The following is a 21,718-nucleotide window of genomic DNA, read 5'->3' as shown; positions in this document are numbered from 1 at the left end:
ATACTTTGTGACATGAAATAGAAGTGCAGTAACCTCAATTGTTCATATTTTTCCTGTGGGTTAATTTGATCATGGTTGAAACCATTTTACTTGATGCTAAAACTGTTGTTAATATCTGGTGATCTTGGTTGTCTATGATAGTCAAATAAAATTTGGTGATGTTAACTTCCATGTTTTTGGAATTTAATTTATGACCATCTCATCATATACTGAAATGTGGAACTTTGGTGAGTCTTATGGTTCACATGTGTAAATCTGCTCCTGAAATTTGGTATTGGTAGAATCATTGTGGTACATTTCTCACATTTGAAGACGAGTGTCATCTTTTTCTCATACATAGTTGGCTTGCTAAGTCTCTTTTCGGCCAACCTGGGTTAGTCTGAGCTCAAGTGTAGTTGTTTTTGGGCGTTGGCGTAGCATATGTATGTGGCACTAGATATTTTGTTTAATATAGACGGTCATAAGTCATAACAGAGGGCAAGCTAGTGAGGTATGTATTGCAATAGAACATTAATCATGGGGAATCTACTGTATATTGCCCAGGTGCAACAGGTGGTGGGGAGGTCTTCACCGAACGATAAACTTTTACTTGGTTTGGCACAAACGATGCCCCGGCACTGCATGAGGTTTGTGAATTACTAATCTTCATTTTGTTTTGCATCAAGTTGTGAAGCAACCTTCTTGACATATTCAAGAACCATCACCACAACTAGGCGCCACACTACACTGTACAGCGCCTAACTGACACGCGCTATACATCTAACCAACGTCGTACCTCAGACTGTTTAAAAATTACCAAGTCAGTATGCAACGTCTAAAAGGTAGGCGCTACACTATACAGTGTAACGCCTAGCACCTAAGGCTTGCATACAGAGGCGGACCCATGTAGGGCCTACCGGTGTCACAGGACACCGGGTAAATTTTCTGGTTACCTTAGATGCATAGGCCAGGTACTAGGGTGACACCGGTAAAATTGGTCGAGGGACACCGGCTAAGCCAACGACGGCGCACTGGAGAAGCGGCCCAATCGGCTACGCGGTTACGGACTCACGCGGAGGCACATGATCGGATTCATCGTTGATCAATCAGATTTGTTAAGTGTACGTGGGTGTTCAGTGTGTTGGTTTCTCGGCTCCTCCTGCACCGATTAGTCGCAGCGTCGCCCTCGCCCGGTTGCCCGCTCGGCCATTTACCATCGAAGCTTGGCGGCGTATCAGACGTCACCCTAGTCCACTCACCAGTCACCAGTCTGCTGGAGACCAAAAAAATTCGGCAAGGCAACTCACCATTTTCTATTTGCTCAAACCTTTGTTTTCCAAACACATAAATTATGTGCTAGTGTTTTGAATTATAAGTTAGTTACAATTGAGAATTGGATTACCATGTTTATAATTTTTTGGCAAATATTCACATCCAATTGAGAATTGCTTTAATGTGTTTCTCAAAAAATAATATACAATGACCCATATCTGTTTGATAATTGGATTAATGTATTTTTTTTTTCAAATTCTGTGATGACTGGCGATTTTCTAATTTTCTAGATAAAATTTTGGTTCATTCTTGTCTATTTTACTGCCGAATTTTTAGTTGCGTCAAGTATGTTATAATTAGGACCCCAATAACACCTGAATGTTCAGGATTTGATCATGACAAATCGAATGTTTTCGATGGAAATTTTAGTGACGCGAGGATGGCAATTTAAGCTGGCAACCATGACAACTCCGTGCTCAGTGTATTTTTGGCCAAAAAAGTGCCGTGCTTGACAACTAAGATTGCCATCGAAAACGTTCGATTTGTCATGGTATAATCGCGAATATTCGGGATTTATCATTCCTGTATAATTATTCATAGTATTGCTTGTGGACCACATGCACATGTATGTGATGCACAGGTGGACACCGGGACATTTTTGTCCTGGGTCCGCCCCTGCCTGCACACTCAACTCACATACTGCAATCGATCGATTGGAGTTGGACGTAGCGGTCTATGTTGCCTTGTAGTGTTATTAAGCCAACACGTATACTATCAACAAATGATACATGGTCGGGGCTAAACTATCGTCAAGGCGTCCTTAAACGCATGCACTTTTCAGGGGAGCACATGCGCTGCAACATCATCAGGATAACTAGTCAGAACACAGTGACGGCACATGGCGAGGCAGTCAACAAATGCTAGTCAAACTCAGGAGATGCACTTGCCCCACGGCCATGGGTGTTTCACGACAAATTCTGCTATTAGGCGTTGCACACTGACTTAGCAATTTTTGAACAGTTTGGGATATGACATGTGTCAGTCAGGCGCTGCACAGTGCAGTATGGCGTCTAGCTGTCGGGCGCTACACAAAAGAATTAGCTAGATGAAATTTTTTCGTCAATAGTTCACTTTGTAAATTCTTTTCATTCATAGGTCAAATTTATCGTTTTTGCCGCGGCTCCACGCGGGCTCCGTGCGCGGCCACAAACTTGGGGCCAGAGATGAGGGCATGTGTGGGACACACGTCGGAATCTGAAGGCAGACTTCAGCAACACCCGCAAGAGTGTCTCAAAGATCACATCGTCTGGTTGGTAACGGCTGAATGGCTGATGCTTTAATTTGGATTAATTGGAGTGCATGCATGCTTGGCTACTAGATGAGTAGGAACATTACATACATTGGTAAGTTTCTTTGGGCATGTTTGGTTCCCTATTTAGCTACAGGCTGCATTGCATGGGGATCCTGGATGAACATGGTCTGGTTGGGCTGATGCAAGGATGAGTAGAGATGGGTGTTTGGTTAACTTGCATGATATTGCTGCACCACGTGGGTTCTTCTGAATTTATTTGGGCTTGCCTGGTCATTGTTTGCTAGCTACTACAGCGACAGAGGACATGGCTAGCAGCCTAGCACGTAATACAGCGCAGCCGCCAGTCATGGCCAAAACTACACTGCTCCATTAGCTATCTCGCATACTTGAACTGAAACAGACGAGATGGATCGATGGAGTTGCGCAGACCCGACCGATGTTGCGGGGAGTCATCGTGCAAATGCATCGATCGTTTTCTTCAGTAAGGTACGCGATGACAAGTAGTGCGGGGCGACGAGATCTGAAGCTTGGCGGCTCCATACGGCGGGATCCGGCATGCGGCGGCGCAAGGCAGCAGGAACTGGCGTGCGGCGCTTGGTCGAGGATGCCGGCGGCGGCGCTTGGTCGAGGAGGGTGGCGGCGGCGCTTGGTGAGGACAGCGGCCTTTAAATTAGAAAACAGAAAAGAATTAAGATGAGCCATCTAAATCGGAAAGAAGAGAATATTATACTACTCCAAACACTTCTGTTCTTATTAAGTTTTTTTAAAAAAAGAGGATGACCCCCGGACTCTGCATCTGGGAGATGTATACGGCCACTTTATTAATTATGCTCGAGGACCTTACAAAGTATTACAAACAATATTCTTGAATCCACCATCTCGGCAACATATGCCGCTACTCTTATCCATATGATGAAGGGATGCTAGTTGGCCCACTACCCAAACCACTCACCTAAACCTAATATCAAAAGCCGGAAGCCCCAGCCGAGCCACATACCGGGTCTGGGGCACAATCCGGTCAGACACACTCTTGTGTCGTCTCATCCATCTTCCACAGGTCCGTCTTCAGAATATATGCAGTCTTCTACCTTGTGTAGGCCACTCCGCCATCGACGTCACCATGACGCCAGACAGCTACCTCCTCCTGCGCGAGTCCATCTCCGCGCATCGGGCGGCGCGCCTCCACAGCCCATGCCGCCGTCCTTCGCCGCCATCAATGAGTGAGATGAAGCACCGCTCCACCACGGCATGTACTGATACAGAGCGCTAGACAGAACAGCTCAAAGGCAACAGCAGCTGCAAAGCAGCGCTAATGCCATCACCCTACACACGGCGTAGGACAAAAGCCGTTGGAGCAGCCGCAAGTGAACAAGGCCGGCACAAGCCGCCAGCCGCCACCACCAGAACCACCACTGCACACCCGCCACCACTGCTATCCCCGGACGACGCCTCCAAGAAGGAATACGATGTCGCAACGCCGTCGCTGCCCAACCAGGGGACCAACGTCTTCACCACTAAGCAGGGGGCAGGATGAGGAGGAGGGGAACCTCACCGAAGCCTCCAAGGAGGGGATCGGCGCCAAAGGCGTCGACTTCGCTGTGGCCGCCGCGCTGGCCAAGGGGTTACCCCGGTTCCAACTCACAACCTCGAACTCCCAACCACCCGAGCCGAAGGACAACACCAAGAGGGACGCCGGCCACCGAAATCAGAAGGGGATCGAGCAGATCGGGCAAGATGGGGCGGGCCTTCTCCACAAGACGCCGATGCGGTCCGCGAGGAGACCACCGCGTTGCGACCCACGCCAGCTGCCCCCTTGCTACCCACGCAGCCAAGAGAACAGCCATCCAGCGCCTACCGGCGCCACCTGCCGAGGGATCCATGCCGGGCACACCATCCGGGGCCGCTGCCCCGGTGCCCTAGGCCCTCCACGAGATGCAGAGCAGCCAGATTCCCGCCGCCACCATCATAGATGACGCGCGCGCTAGCCGGGGGCGCACCTCAGGTGGCGGCGGAGTGGAAGGAGGAGTGGGGAAGGGGGGTGGCGGCGCTAGGGTTGGGAACCCTCGAGTCGCCTCAGAGAGACGACGCGAGGGAGTACCCTCGAATCTAGTATCTCTTGACATGCATGTATGAATCTAGTATCTCTTTTCTTATTAAGTACATATCACAAAAGCAAATTTGTATTGAATGAATGAATGACGATAAAACTAATTCCTCTCTAAAGAGCCGTTGGTCAAGTTTGTCCGCCGCGACGGCCGGGGTGCCTCAACTAGCGATGACGTCAGTCATCACCATGGAATGGCATGCTTCAACTCACGAGAAAAGTAATGGTTTTAGCAAGAATTTATAGCGTGGGTACGCCTAGCTAGCTAGCTTAGCAATATAGTAGCGAGCATTGAAAAAACGAGCCGCGACGGGACATAGTATTAAGCTCAAGTTGGTTGATTATATTTCTAGCTAGTACAACCGTAGTTTAATTAGACACTGGTTATTTTTCTATTAAATTCATCATTGCAATATCATTACTATATAATCTTTCTGGGTGTGTCTAGGGCACATCTAGATGTGCTCTAATTATTGCACATCTAAATGAATGAATCATGCATAAAAGAGAAAAAAAAAAAAAAAGAAAATACCCACACGAATCTCAACATAAGATCAATGACATAGGACTTAGATGTGCAATACTTATGGCACATCTAGATGCGCTTTAGCAAAACTGAATCTTTTTAGTTAAAAACTGATCTCTCTCTTTTAATATTGATGCTCTCAATGGGTCGTGCGGTCTTTGAAGAAACAAATTGGTTTCAAATTTACACGTGATAAAAAATTGTTGATATTTCACTAGCATATGGCACTGTGTAGTCCGACCAGTAGTCATTTTTCACGTGAAACAAATTGACTTTATGATTAAACAAGATAGTACAACGGACGGAACAAACTGAAATACTTGAGCTATATATATAGCTGATAAAAATAGAGGTATGTCAACTTCTCTAAAGTATATTTCGAAAATAAAGGTCGCCGATCTGGCTCATCATCTATGGATACAAAAGGTTACATCATGTCTTTGAAGTTTTTGTCTCTAGCTCCGTTCTTTGCATCTTCACATTCTTTCCTTACCAACCTCTGATGAAGCAGGCGTCAAGGACAAGGTCACTCAATCTTCTGTTCAACAGTATATCAAACGTTGTTACTTGAGGCCCACCATTTATAAAAGAGAGAAAAAGGTTTTAGCCCACAAAGCCACTGGTGAAATCTTTGGTGAGACAAAACACTCGGAGCAGCCACCGGCAAGATCTTTGTTGAGACAAAAATTTCCAAGTGCTGGTGACAAAGGCCAGCACCCAAAAGGTTGCTTGCAAATTTCAGGCGTTGTGTGCACTTCTGTGTGAGTGGATTGTAGACTTGCAATGTCAATGTTGCCGAGAACTTATCCTGCACATAGAAGAGCAGCTTTTCACCATCATGCATCTCTGTCAAAGGCATCACCCGTTCAACTCGTGAATCCGTTTCAACTTGTCATTAGACCTTCAAAAGGACTGTGGCTACGTAGGACAGCCCACACGTGATGGACACGTACGCCTCTCCGTCGATCCGGACTGTAGGAAACAGACTTGGAGTACAGTCCGACTCCTTTTCAAGGTCTAATTCTATACATGCAATATATTGTCCTGCCATCTATAACCACGACCCCACGATCACGATCAATGGTGTCATGCACTTCCTTTGCCATTCGCACGTGGACGAGGACTATCACCATATACTCCGGCTTGATCTTGAAAGTGGGGAATGGAGGCCGTCGATCAAGGCCCCGATGACATCTGGTGACCAACTATAGGGGAAGACACAAACAATATGTATGGTCAAGCTTAATGACACTCTATGCATCGTTCAAGAGAGCTCAATCAACATATGGCTCATATGGCTCTTAAATGACCCCGCAAAAGGCACCTGGATCAAGGCGTACACCATACCAATGGCTTCACCACGTGATTTGGTGATGCTTTTGACGGTGATGCGTGATGGTCGAAAGATGCTTTTATATGTGTACGATAGCATAAACTTGTACACAACGGCAACTTCAACACTGCAAGTCTACGACCCAATCACAGGATAATGCACACACCACCTCAAGATCGCGAGCAACCTTTTGGGCCATGCTGTTCCTTGCGACTTGCACCTGGAAAATTTTGTCTCGCCTAAGATCTCCATGATGACCACGCCGAGTGTTTGTCTTGCCTAAGATTTTACTAGTGGCTACACCTACACCTGCTGAATCCTATTTTTGTCTTTTGCAAGTGAGTTTTTACTTACCAAATAATGATTTTGAGGTGGCGTTGAATAGAAGCTTGTATGACCTACCTTGTCCTAGACATCTACTTTGTCGGAGGTTGGAGAGGACCTGAAGATGCAAAGAGCGGAGAGAGGCAATTACTTATACATAATTTGTTGTAACTTATTTGTGCATCCGTTGATGACGTGCCTTAAATTTCAAAATAAACTTTGAAGAACTTGACACTACTCTATTTTTATCAGCTATAGCTCAAATTTTCTTTGTCCAGTCCATTCTACTATTTCAATCCGTTGTACTATCTTGTTTAATCTGTAAAGTCAAGTAATTTCAAATGAATGATTACGTTATATGTAGGGTGGCAAATGAATATGGATTTTAAAGTGCAAGTGCACCCGTGCATGAATGTGGCTTTTGAAGTTGTGCGTACGTGAAGTAGCAGCAGAGCAGAGTAGATACATGAACTTGGGTCCTCCGAAGACGATGTAAGAGCATCTTTAGCTGACCCCTCAAAACGCAGACCCCTCAAAACGCGCGGACCTGCAAAATCCCGGGCTTGACCCATTTTTTTAGCCAGAACAGAGCCCATATACGCTCGGCCCGTAATTCTTTTTATGGTGGCCCACAACCCCCCCCCCCCCGACGCGGTATATCTACGGGTTCGCGGCGCCGATACGGGTTGAAACCCTATCCCTCTGCCACCGCGATTCCCCAATCCCCCTTCTATTTTCTCGCCGCCGGTGAGTCCAATCCCGCCACTGAACGCCACCATGTGGGGCGCCATGTGGAGCTCCGGCCGCAGCTCCGGCAGGAGAGGGACGACTCCGAGCACCAGCGGTGTGTCCGAGCGGATGGCACACGGCGAAGAAGTACACCAACCACGGCCTCCAGCTGCTGGAGTCGCTCCTCCGCCGCGAGATGGAGTACGACCGCCGGCACGGGCTGATCTTCTCTGACGCGAGCTCCTCCTCCACCTCGCGCAGCTCCGCCGCCAGGGTGTTGAGTCTCCGCACGCCGCTCCTCACACCGTTGAAAAGGGAGCCGGTGGATCTCCCGACCCTCCGCGTGGTGAAGCGGGAGCTCAAGGCAGAGCCGGTGCTGCCAGGCGGTGGCATCATCGGGCCAGAGGATCCCCCCCCTCCCCTCTGGCCGAGGCGGACATCTTCGAGCGAGAAATCATGGCGCGCAACGCGCGGGAGGAGGAAGAGGAGGAGGAGCGCTGGCGATCCGTTGCGAACCTCGACGACGTCCTCCTCAAGCAGGGGCTCACGAAGGAGAAGGAGCTCGCCGACAACCAAGATGCATGGCGCCGCGATAAGAAGGCGCGGGACGACATCTACATCAACCTCGTCTCCGACCACGACGACTGAGGATGTCCGCCACCGCAGCATCGCCGCCGCATCCGGATGGCTCTGGTGAGCCAATTTTTGGCTATAGGGTTATGGTGGCCGCCTATCCCCCTAGCTATTAGTTTAATTTAGTGTATGTATGAACTATGTATGGTGATCAAGAACTATGAACTATTTCTATTTCTCCCGCGAAGTCTCTATTTCTCCCGCGAAATCATGGATTCAAAATTTACAGTTTCATTTGAGGTTTTTATTCTTTCGTGGAGGTTTTCGGCCCGTATCCGAGGCAACGAGCGAACTGTAAATTGTGTTTACAGGTCAGCGTTTTGAGGGGTCTGCTAAAGATGCTCTAAACCTGTCTCTTATTAATCCCGGGCCGAGCACGCACAGTAGATTCATAGGATCCACATGGAAAACATATCCTATACTCCCAGCGATGGAGTACTCCGACTGCACCGTGTGCATCAGTGCTGTTGTATGAAACATGTAGGCCCCCACACGCTGCTCCTCACACCGATGAAAAGGGAGCCGGTGGATCTCCCGGCCCTCCGCATGGTGAAGCGGGAGCTCGAGGCGGAGCCGGTGCTGCTAGGTGGTGGTATCATCGGGCCGAAGGATCCCCCCTCCCCTCTGGCCGAGGCGGACATCTTCGAGCGAGAAATCATGGCGCGCAACGCACGGGAGGAGGAAGAGGAGGAGGAGGAGGAGGAGGAGGAGGAGGAGGAGGAGCGCCGGTGACCTGTTGCGAACCTCGACGACGTCCTCCTCGAGCAGGGGCTCGCGAAGGAGAAGGAGTTCGCCGACAACCAAGATGCATGGCGCCGCGAGAAGAAGGCGCAGGAGGACATCTACATCGACCTCGTGTCCGACCACGACGACTGAGGATGTCCGCCGCTGCACCCGGATGGCTCCGGTGAGCCAATTTTTGGCTGTAGGGTTATGGTGGCCGCCTATCCCCCTAGCTATTACTGTAATTTATTGTACGTATGAACTATGTATGGTGATCAAGAACTATGAACTAGTTCTATTTCTCCCGTGAAATCTTGAATTCAAAATTTACAGTTTCTTTTGAGGTTCTTGTTCTTTCGCAGAGGTTTTCGGCCCGTATCCAAGGCAACGAGCGAACTGTAAACTGTGTTTACAGGTCAGCGTTTTGAGGGGTCTGCTAGAGATGCTCTAAACCCGTCTCTTATTAATCCCGGGCTGAGCACGCACAACAGATCCATTGGATCCACATGGAGAACATATCCTGTACTCCCAGCGATGGAGTACTCCGACTGCATCGTGCATATCAGCGCTGTTGGATGAAACATGTAGGTGCCCCCCCCCTACCCCCTCGCAAAAAAGAAAAGAAACGTGTAGGTCCAGGATTGAATGCCAACATCCCATCCTACAAATTTTGCAAAAAGCCCCCCATAGGAGTACAGAATAACTTCCAATCATGCTCCAAAATATGTGCCACCCCAGTTTTGGGACAGAAAGAATATATACATCATGTACCTCGATAGTACAGAGTATATCATGGATTTTCCAAAATGATAAACATGTGTTCCACAGGAAGTGTACACCACAAACATTCAGCAAGTTGACTTGAGAAGGTAAAGCTAATTCTAAGAAAATAAAAGAACTAGTAATCCATGAACCAAGAACCAGAATGCAAAGACGACAACACCAGGTCTATTAACCACATTTTTCAAATAAGAGGGCAACGCATCAACGGCTATCTCGGCATTTCATAGCTCATAGTACGACAGTAATATCATCAATGCTTTGTGAAAGGCACTTCCATGAACCAAGATTTGAACTCATAAAATCTGCACCAGAATGCAAAGACGACAACAGCAGGTATATTAACCGCATTTTTCAAATAAGAGGGCAACGCATCAATGGCCATCTCGGCATTTCATAGCTCATAGTACGACAGTAATATCATCAATGCTTTGTGAACGACACTCATGATAATATATAAATCTCCCATGAAGCACATAACTAGAGTTGCCGCCCAATATTTACAACCCAAGGTAGGTATAGCAGAGTAGCAGGTGTACATGACTACATATATTGCGTGGACGGATTCAACTAGGCCTACTAGTTATAGTAGAAATAAAAAATGATGGAACTAGGTCCATATATGAAAAAAAAAGGCAAATTTTCTTCCATTATTTAACGCAAATTAAAGGATGTCCTCCCATGGCTTGGGCTGTCCTGCGAAATATAAAAAAAGTTCAAGTTAAAGATTTGCAAAGACACTCAACATGTTTTAATCGATGAGGAGGAACATATAAATACCGCTTGAATTATCGTGTTTCTACTGATGTTGAACCTTCTTGGCCGCTATTTGCTCTGCAAATAAGAAGAAAAGCGCATTATGAAAAAATGACAAAAGACATACTATTTAAATTATGGTTTATTTGCCTTTCTTCTTTGGCGTGTTGTAACGATCTTCATCATGTATGTCCAATCTCATTTGGACCTAGCAATGTTGTTTGAAGTTAAGTCAAATGACATGCACAAATGAACTTTAGTAATACAACAAAGATATACCATGGAGAAGTTTTTAGCGCATCATTTTCAAGTCCCATCGTTGTACTTGACCCAGCACTTGGAGTAATACTTGTCATTGACTCATCATTCCCTGCTCGGTGTAGAAAAACGTGTGAGAAATAGCCTTGCGCGAGAGCTGTAGTACAATGAAGTCCTAAAAAGTAACAGTCCCATGCTAAGTAGCGAAGAAAGAAAATGTCTATTGGCATTTAGATGTACTAAGAAAAAGCGAGTTATGAAAATGGTGCTAATAAAAAACATCCTTGAGTACAACAGCACGTATTTAGCATGGCATCATGGCATGACACATAGCACCAAAATTCTAAATCCGCTGGAATGTAGTTCCGTTTTTGTTACACCTAAATGAGGAAGACGAACGAGCTAATACGTTTATTCACTAAACAGAAGCTACCGCCGTATTTGTTTCGATGAAAATACTGAACAAACATACAGGGAACATCAGAAATTAGTGACGCACATATTGATATTGCAAGTGTTAATGAATCTCAGTTTTGTGCCAACAAGCACTTCATATTCAGGTACTTGAACAAGTAGATAAAATTACTCCGAAGTCCGAACTCATATCAGGCCATAAGTTGCTGACATTTTTCTATACCTAATTGCTCAAATATGCATTCTAAGCTAAATAGAGCAAATTATTTCAGTGATTATTTTTCCTACGCCCAAATACAGAGAGATATCACCCAGTTTAATGATATAGGATTAGCTACATCTAACACATTCATCACATAGTGATGATGGATTAGAAGCAAAATACACAACAAAACAGAAGGTTGATACATCCAAAAGGATACCTGAAGACTGGAGTTCCCTTCTCCGGTGTACGCTAATGGCGGAGCTAGGCGTCCGCAGATGGCGGATCTAGCCATCGACGGATGGCAAAGGTAGGCGTCGGGCGTGGTGAGGTGTTGGCGCCGAGATGGAGAACGGCGGCGCGGGGATGGGGCGGTTTATCTGCTGGACATTGGAACACGGCGAGGTCGCAAGGCAGCACACGGCGAGGTTCGCCGCCAGAGATCCGACGCGACGCCCTATCTCGTGTTCATTCTGTTTCTAACCTGGGGCAGCACATTGGAGTAGCTTTTGGGCTATTTTGTACTTACGTGAGGTGATCTTTGCAAATTCTGAAGGGAGGGGGCGTCCCGGTTCCATCCTGTCCCCATATTTTGCATCTATCGTGTGGGCTATGTTGGGTGCAGCCGGAGCACCGAATCGTTCGGAGCACAGGATATTTTCCCGATTCACATGGACATGGTCTTCTGTACAAACAGACGGCCTTGTCCTGGGAGCATGACAGCCAGACCTCCCAGTGCAGCGACTTGACGATCGTCTCCACCTCACTACCCGGTCCAGCTCCACAATCACAGCCAGCGGTTTACACCTACAATGACAACATCCAGCACTTGAGGCCCTCTTTGAATCGTACGATTCTCAAAATGCAAGAATACGAAAAATAAAGGATTCGAGTGGCATGCCCACTTGAATCCCATAGGATGATCACAGAGTGTTTGATGCCATAGGAAAAATAAAGGAACTGAAAAACCAGGTTGGAGTGGATGCTAGATTTCCAATGAAATCTAGTACACATGATTCCATAGGGGAAAATGCTATTGAATTCAATCCTATGAATCAAACGACACTGAACTGAGTGAAGTCGTCATGAACGCGCTCGCCACGGAAGAAGCCAACACCTGGCTTTCTCCCTTTGTTCTTTCGCCTTGACGAGGAAGCAGCGCCAATATCGGCACCTCCAGCTCCCACGGAATCACGGGGTGCGCCGCTGCCGTTCAGATCGGTCGCGCCATGTCCTGGTACGTCGTTGGCGTTGTCCCATGGATCCTCGTAGTCGTTCATGACAGGTACACGCACTCTCCTTTGACCAGCATGTAGCGCTTGAACCTCGGCAGGCTGTCGCCAATCTGGCATCTCAGGCAGCCATCACGGTGAAGCTGCGAGGAGGAAGAAAAGGCCAGGCGAAAATTTTAGATAAGCTCGAAACAGGAAGGGTACGGTGTACATGTTGCAAAAGCGGGTCAGTACCTGATCTTGCGACGCTGCGGCCGTGCGAGATGCTATGTCGTTTCCCATAGCACAAGTCGAGGAGGAGATGAGGTATAGTGGCTTGGGAGGAAGTTTTTCTGCGGCGTGAGAGTCACGGGTGTGCGTCCATATTCTGGTGGCAGAAACGAACAAACATACACAGAGCCTTTGCTCGATTAGAACCCACACGCGAGCCTACGAGACCAGCAACCGTAACACATTCTGCCACGGTAATCGATTCAGAACAGCAGGCCTAACTGTTGTGCATCTCGAGCTACACTGCCATGAGCCAAGAGTCAGGATAGGAGGACCCGGGTGCGTAAGCTCAAAAAATCTGCATTCGAGGGAGAGCGGTACGGCGGTGGGCGGGTCGAGCGCCGCCTCGTAGAGCTCGAGCGCCGTGGCGAGGTCCGCGTCGCGGGAGCACATGTCGAGCCGGTGCTTGAGCAGGCCCTCGGGGAAGTCCCGCGCGCGCCGGCGGCGGGAAGCCTTGGTCTCACCGCCGTGCCCCGGAGGCATCGGTGGAGCAGGGGAGGTCGGACCGGTCGTCGTCGGCGGAGGGTCGTCGAGGGCCGTGGCAATGGAGGAGTAGGAGTGGTGGCGCCGGCGGGCGAAGGGGACGGAGGAGAGGAGGCGGTGCCGGTGGGAGTGGAAGCGGAGGGCGGCCGTGGGGCGGAGGGCCCCCGCCGCGAGCCGCATCGTCTGTCGATCCGTCACTTATCTGAACCTTGTTGATTCAAAGAAAATTCATACGTACGATTCACATGATTTTTAGACGATTTCAATTCATTTTTTAGGCTCTTTGACTCGTACGAAATTTGATTTTTACAAACTTTTTCTAAGGATTGCATTGCGAGTGAGGACGCGCTTTGCTACGTCGTTGGTGTTATTGGATTTTCTCACATAAAAGTTAATCCCTCTATTTCAAAATATTAGATGCATTAGTTTTCTGAAAAGTCAAACATCTTTAAGTTTGATCATATTTGTAGATAAATATATCAATATCCATAATATCAAATCAGTGTCATTAGATTCATGATAAAATGAATTTTATATTTTTATTTATTTAATATTGTGGATGTTGATATTTTCATAAAACCTAAACGCATGAATCCTCTGGCGATCATCTGGCAATTGCCACTTTGTTTTTTTTAAGTAACTAGGGAATTTATTCAAAGCTCAAAACATCCGGGATACAAGCAATGTCAGGACGATTCCCTAACCACACATGACGACCCATCGAAAGAGACGCATCTCCTTTTGCTATCGAGTGGGCCTCAAAATTATTTTCCCTGCTCAAAACGGAAAGAAACGGAAAGAAAACTATTCCTACTAACAAGAATTTCCCTTAGGATAGGAGCATAAACTGGTGAAGCCTTGTTGTTGATGTTCGAGATCACCTCTAAGCAGTCCGAGGCTATCACCAAATTTTGAAGATTCAAATCCTGAGCAAGTGCAAGAGCTTCACTACATGCATGCGCCTCCAAACTCGCTGCATCAATCAGTCCATCGAATACCACTGCCGAAGCTCCTAAATATCTGCCTGTACTGTCACGACACACCGCAGCCGCTACTCCTCTTTCCCCAGAGATGAAACTCCCCCATCACAATTCAGCTTGGCCGCGTTTTCACCCGATGGTAGCCACACCTTCACCTTAGGAACCACAGGCGGAGAGGGATTAATTCGCGAGGTACGAACATCAGCTATATCCAGGTCCTCCAGAAAACGCCTAATGAAGCACATTGTGGACAGTGGGCTCTGATATTCATCATCATGTATGGCCTTTCGCCGTGCCCACTAGATCGCCCACATGGTGACCAGTACTCGGGCAATATCCTGTTGACTTGTGGACTCGAATAACCAAAACAACCAGAGTCTTGCGTCGTCGCTTTGGTTTGATATCACATGCTCTAGTAATTCGTCATCCGCAACACCCAGGTACACCTGGCCATGCGGCAGCTAAGGAGGGAGTGCCGCCAAGTATCGCTCTCCGCCCTGCATATTGAACAACCCGAAGAATCCGCCATGTGCCTATCATGTCGAACTTGGCCTGTCGGGATCGATGTATGTGCTAGCCTCCAAACAAACACCCGCACCTTTGATGGTACTTTCACCTTCCAAAGTTGAGCCCAAGAGTTTTTCTCTGCTGCAATATTGGAGTGACCTGATCTATGTTCCAACCAATCCTCCCGTTGGAACTTGATTGCAGCAAGCATCCTGTAAGCCGAACGGACTGAAAAACCTCCCTGTCTATCGTAGTGCCAAGCCCAAAAATCGTCCTGAAGCCATAAAATTTGGGCCGTAAACTATTTCCATTATAATTTCATTGGTGCGTTAAAGCGCATTTATACAAGTAGTGCAATAAGCAGAAAGCTATTTGATATGCCTTAACCAAGGGAGAGTTGCGTGTGGGTCCTGAAAATACGTAAAGGTATCGTTAAGCAAACCACCTAAAATTTCCCCAGTACGTCCATGCTTCTTGTCGTCTTGGTGTATTTATCCTTCAAAAAGGAACCGATGGTCAAGCCGTCAGGAAAGGCCTATGAAAAAGAGACCTGAAAAGGGAGGAAAAAGGAAACAGTGAAAGTATGTGTGTGTCCGAGGGCGGTCGAGCCGTATTGTGGATCACAAGCTAGTTATGCCTCCATCCATGCCCAGGGTATTTTGAGTGCGTAGTTATGTACGCGCGGTACAATTGCCGCCACTTGGTCGGGACTGGGACAGAGGCCGAATTGCTAGTCGAGCTCTTGACGAGCCGAGTTGTCCTGCTGCAGAATAGTCCGGACTCTCTTGATAGTGTCCGAGAGCTTGGCCGCCGAATTAAGGTTCTGTTTGAAAATGCCGCTCTGTACTTCTGCTGCTAAGGCAACGGTGTGCTCCTCGGTGGGAGCGTTCCGTCTTTCCATTAATTGTTATGACGTTGCATGGTCCGGGCATCTTGAGCTTGAGATAGGCGTAGTGTGGCACCGCGTTGAATCAAGCAAATGCGGTTCGTCCAAGCAGTGCGTGATAGCCGTTGCGAATGGGGACGATATCAAAGACTAACTCCTTGATTCGGAAGTTGCTCAGAGATCCAAAGACAACCTCTAGTGTGATTGAGCCCGTACAGCGGGCCTCTACACCTGGTATGACTCCTTTAAAGATAGTCTTGATGGGCTTGATCCGTGATGGATTAATGCCCATTTTGCGCATTGTATCCTGATAGAGCAAGTTGAGGCTGCTGCCACCGTCCATCAGGACTCGCGTTAGGTGGAACCCATCAATTATTGGGTCCAGGACTAGTGTGGCTGAAGCGCCGTGACGGATATTGGTCGGATGATCCCGGCGATCGAAAGTGATCGGGCATGACGACCTTGGATTAAATTTTTGGGCGACTGGCTCTATCGCGTACATGTCCCTGAGTGTGCGATTGCGCTCCCTCTTGGGGATGTGGGTAGCATATATCATGTTCACCGTTTTGATCTCAGGAGGAAACTTCTTCTGTCCCCCTGTGTTTGGTGGTCGGGGCTCTTCGTCGTCGTCTTCACTTTGCGATCCCTTTTCCTTGCTTTCGGCATTTAATTTGCCAGCCTGTTTAAAAACTCAACAATCTATGTTGGTATGATTGGGTGGTTTGTCTGGGGTGCCATGAATCGGGCACGGACGATCGAGTATGCGGTCCAAGCTAGATGAGCCCGAATTGTTATTTTCTGAACGGCTTCTTTCGCTGACCGGACTTAGAGCCACTGAATCTGGCATTGACCGCCGTATCATCGGTGTTCTCATTGTTATTTCGACGCTTGTATCTGTTGCGTCGGGACTTGTCGTTGCTATTTTTGGCTTCAGGGGTGCCGGCGTCGCTTGCATTGTTTTTGCTACGGGCCAGCCAACTATCCTCACCCACACAAAAGCGGGTTATGAGTGCCGTGAGGGCTGCCATGGACTTCGGCTTTTCTTGGCCGAGGTGGCGGGCGAGCCATTCGTCGCGGATGCTGTGTTTAAAGGCCGCTAGGGCTTCGGCATCCAGACAGTCGGCGATCTAGTTGTTTTTAGTTAAGAACCTGGTCTAGAATTTCCTGGCAGACTCTCCGGACTGTTGAACTATATGGCTTAAGTCATCCGCGTCCGGAGGTCGAACATATGTACCTTGGAAGTTGTCAAGGAAGACTTCTTTCAAGTCCTCCCAGCTGCCGACGGAATTTTCGGGCAGGTTGTTCAGCCAGTGCTGGGCTGGTCCTTTGAGTTTTAGGGGGAGGTATTTAATGACATGAAGGTCATCGCTGCGGGCCATATGAATATGGAGAATGAAGTCTTCGATCCATACCGCGGGATCTGTGGTTCCATCGTATGATCCGATATTCACGGGTTTGAACCCTTCTGGGAATTCATGTTCCATGACTTCGTCAGTGAAGCAAAGAGGGTCTGCGGCTCCTCTATATCGGGCCGCATCGCGACGTAGCTCCGATGGAGTCCTTCTGCGGCTTTCGGCCCGCCCATGACTAGGTTTGTCACGTCCGAATAGATAGCCGTCATCACGTGTCGAGGCATGTCCTCGCGATCCGTAGATCGATCTTGTATGTCCTACTTGTTGGGGAACGTAGCAGAAATTCAAAATTTTCTACGCATCACCAAGATCAATCTATGGAGTAATCTAGCAACGAGGGAAGGAGAGTGCATCTACATACCCTTGTAGATCGCTAAGCGGAAGCGTTCAAGTGAACGGGGTTGATGGAGTCGTACTCGTCGTGATCCAAATCACCGATGATCCTAGTGCCGAACGGACGGCACCTCCGCGTTCAACACACGTACAGCCCGGTGGCGTCTCCTACGCCTTGATCTAGCAAGGGGAGAAGGAGAGGTTGGGGAAGACTCCATCTGGCAGCAAAGACTCCATCCGGCAGCAGCACGACGGCGTGGTGGTGGTGGAGGAGCATGGTACTCCAGCAGGGCTTCGCCAAGCACCGCAAGAGACGAGGAGGGAGAGGGGTAGGGCTGCGCCAACAAGGAGATGTTATCATGTGCATGGCAGCCCAAAACCCCCACTATATATAGGGGAAAGGGAGGGGTTGCGCCCCCACCTAGGTTTCCACCCCTAGGGGTGGCGGCCAGCCCTAGATCCCATCTGGGGGGGGCAGCCAAGGGGGGAGAGAGGGGGGCGCACCACTAGGTGGGCCTTAAGCCCATCTGAGCCTAGGGTTTACCCCCTTCCACTCTCCCTTGCGCCTTGGGCCTTGGTGGGGGGGCGCACTAGCCCATCTGGGGCTGGTCCCCTCCCACACATGGCCCATGCAGCCCTCGGGGGCTGGTGGCCCCACTTGGTGGACCACCGGGACCCTCTCGATGGTCCCGGTACATTACCGATAAACCCGAAACTTTTCTGGCGACCAAAACAGGACTTCCCATATATAAATCTTTACCTCCGGACCATTCCGGAACTCCTCGTGACATCCGGGATCTCATCCGGGACTCCGAACAACATTCGGTAACCACGTATATCTATTCCCTATAACCCTAGCGTCATCGAACCTTAAGTGTGTAGACCCTACGGGTTCGGGAGTCATGCAGACATGGCCGAGACAACTCTCCGGCCAATAACCAACAGCGGGATCTGGATACCCATGTTGGCTCCCACATGTTCCACGATGATCTCATCGGATGAACCACGATGTTGAGGATTCAATCAATCCCGTATACAATTCCCTTTGTCTATCGGTACCATACTTGCCCGAGATTCGATCGTCGGTATCCCGATGCCTTGTTCAATCTCGTTATCGGCAAGTCTCTTTACTCGTTACGTAACACATCATCCCGTGATCAACTCCTTGGTCACATTGTGCACATTATGATGATGTCCTACCGAGTGGGCCCAGAGATACCTCTCCGTTACACGGAGTGACAAATCCCAGTCTCGATTCGTGCCAACCCAACAGATACTTTCGGAGATACCTGTAATGTACCTTTATAGCCACCCAGTTATGTTGTGACGTTTGGCACACCCAAAGCACTCCTACGGTATCCGGGAGTTGCACAATCTCATGGTCTAAGGAAATGACACTTGACATTAGAAAAGCTTTAGCATACGAACTACACGATCTTTGTGCTAGGCTTAGGATTGGGTCTTGTCCATCACATCATTCTCCTAATGATGTGATCCCATTATCAATGACATCCAATGTCCATGGTCAGGAAACCGTAACCATCTATTGATTAACGAACTAGTCAACTAGAGGCTTACTAGGGACATGTTGTTGTCTATGTATCCACACATGTATCTGAGTTTCCTATCAATACAATTCTAGCATGGATAATAAACGATTATCATGAACAAGGAAATATAATAATAACCAATTTATTATTGCCTCTAGGGCATATTTCCAACAGTCTCCCACTTGCACTAGAGTCAATAATCTAGTTCACATCGCCATGTGATTAACACTCACAGGTCACATCGCCATGTGACCAACATCCAAGAGTTTACTAGACTCAATGATCTAGTTCACATCACTATGTGATAAACACTCAAAGAGTTCTGGTTTGATCATGTTATGCTTGTGAGGGAGGTTGTAGTCAATGGGTCTTGCCATATTTAGATCCCTATGTATTTTGCAAAACTTTATATCGTAGATGCTGCTGCCACGTTCCACTTGGAGCTTTTCCAAATTGTTGCTCCATTATACGTATCCGGTATCTCTACTCAGTGCTATCCGGATAGGTGTTAAGCTTGCATCGACGTAACTCTTTACGTCGAACTCTTTATCACCTCCATAACCGAGAAACATTTCCTTATTCCTCTAAGGATAATTTTGACCGCTATCTGGTGATCTACTCCTAGATCACCTTTGTACCCTCTTGCCAAACATGTGGCAAGGCACACATCAGGTGCGGTACTTCAGCATGGCATACCGTATAGAGCCTATGACAAAAGCATAGGGGACGACCTTCGTCCTTTCTCTTTCTTATGCCGTGGTCAAGCTTTGAGTCTTACTCAACTTCACACCTTACAACTCAGGTAAGAACCCATTCTTTGACTGATCTATTTTGAACTCCTTCAAAAACATGTCAAGATGTGCATTCTTTGAAAGTACCATCAGGCGTCTTGATCTATCTCTATAGATCTTGATGCCCAATGTGTAAGCAGCTTTATCCAGGTCTTCCTTTAAAAAACACTCTTCAAACAACTGTTTATGCTTTCCAGAAATTCTACATCATTTCGGATCAACAATATGTCATCCACATATACTTATCAGAAATGTTGTAGTGCTCCCACTCACTTTCTTGTAAATACAAGTTTCTAGCAAACATTGTATAAACCTAAAAGCTTTGATCACTCCATCAAAACATATATTCCGATTCCGAAATGCTTGCTCTAGTCCATAGAAGGATTGCTGGAGCCAGCATACCTTTTAGCATCCTTAGGATCGACAAAACCCTTTATTGTATCACATACAACTTTTCTTACGAAAAACTGGTAAGAAAACTTGTTTTGACATCCATCTGTAAGATTTCATAATAAAAAAATACAGCTAATGCTAACATGATTCCGACGGACTTAAGCATCGCTATGGGTGAGAAATTCTCATCGTAGTCAACTCCTTGAACTTGTGAAAAGACTCTTTCCCACAAGTCGAGCTTCATAGACGGTAACATTACCGCCCACGTTCGTCTTCTTCTTAAAGATCCATTTATCTCAATGGCTTGCCGATCATCGGGCAAGTCCACCAAAGTCCATACTTTGTTCTGATATATGGATCCTATTTCGGATTTCATGGCTTCTAACCATTTGTCGGAATACGGGCCCACCATCGCTTCTCCATAGCTCATAGGTTCATTGTTGTCTAACAACATGATATCTAAGACAGGATTACCGTACCACTTAGGAGTAGTACATATCCTTGTCGACCTACGAGGTTCGATAGCAACTTGATCCGAAGCTTCATGATCACTATCATTAACTTCCTATTCAACAGACGTAGGGGCCACAGAAAACATCTTTTTGGGTTGCATCACTCTCTGGTTGAAGTAAGGGTTCGACAACCTCATCAAGTTCTATCTTCCTCCCACTCAATTCTTTCGAGAGAAACTCCTTCTCGAGAAAGGACCCGTTCTTAGCAACAAACAATTTGCCCTCGGATCTGAGATAGAAGGTGTACCCAACTGTCACCTTTGGGTATCCTATGAAGATGTGTTTGTCCGCTTTGGGTTCGAGCTTCTCCGGCTGAAGCCTTAAGCATCGCAGCCCCAAACATTAAGAAGTGACAACTTTGGTTTCTTGCCAAACCAATGTTCACACGACGTTGTTTCAACGGACTTAGATGGTGTCCTATCTAAAGTGAATGCAGCTGTCTCTAACGCATAACCTCAAAATGAAAACGGTAGATTGGTAAGAGACATCATAGATCGCACCATATCTCATAGGGTTCGATTACGACGTCCGGACACACCATTACCTTGTGGTGTTCCAGGTGGCTTCAACTGTAAAACAATTCCACAATGTCTTAAGTGATTGCCAAACTCATAACTCAGAAAATCCCCTTTTGATCAGATCATAGGAACATGATCTTATTGTTATGATGATTCTTAACTTCACACTGAAATCGCTTGAACTTTTCAAACGTTTCAGACTTGTGCTTCATTAAGTAGATATACCTATATCTACCCAAATCGTTAGTGAAGATGAGAAAATAGCGATATCCACCGCATGCTTCAATTCTCATTGGATCACACGCATCAGCATGCATGATTTCCAACAAGTCACTTGCCCGTTTCACTATACCTGAAAATGGGGTCTTAGTCATCCTACCCATGAGGCATGGCTCGCATGTGTCAAGCGATTCAAAAATCAAGTGACTCCAAACATCCATCGACATGGAGTTTCTTCATGCATCTTACGCCAATATGACCTAAGCGGCAGTGCCACAAGAAAGTGG

At 47.5% G+C, this 21,718-nt stretch overlaps 1 long non-coding RNA gene across 1 annotated transcript; it reads right to left on the bottom strand.

The window, feature by feature from the left end:
• Positions 1–10,100: 10,100 nt before the first annotated feature.
• LOC119331737 lies at positions 10,101–12,009 on the bottom strand. Its single transcript, XR_005160627.1, has 4 exons — positions 11,566–12,009; positions 10,751–10,841; positions 10,496–10,549; positions 10,101–10,411 (listed from the first exon to the last, which is right to left on the bottom strand). It is a non-coding gene; the product is annotated as an uncharacterized LOC119331737 (long non-coding RNA).
• Positions 12,010–21,718: the final 9,709 nt, after the last annotated feature.

The sequence above is a fragment of the Triticum dicoccoides genome, chromosome 7A, assembly GCF_002162155.2.
Source record: "Triticum dicoccoides isolate Atlit2015 ecotype Zavitan chromosome 7A, WEW_v2.0, whole genome shotgun sequence".
Taxonomy (NCBI): Eukaryota; Viridiplantae; Streptophyta; class Magnoliopsida; order Poales; family Poaceae; genus Triticum; species Triticum dicoccoides.
Note: the sequence above shows the minus strand (reverse complement) of the source record. Positions and strands in the feature narration are given on the sequence as shown.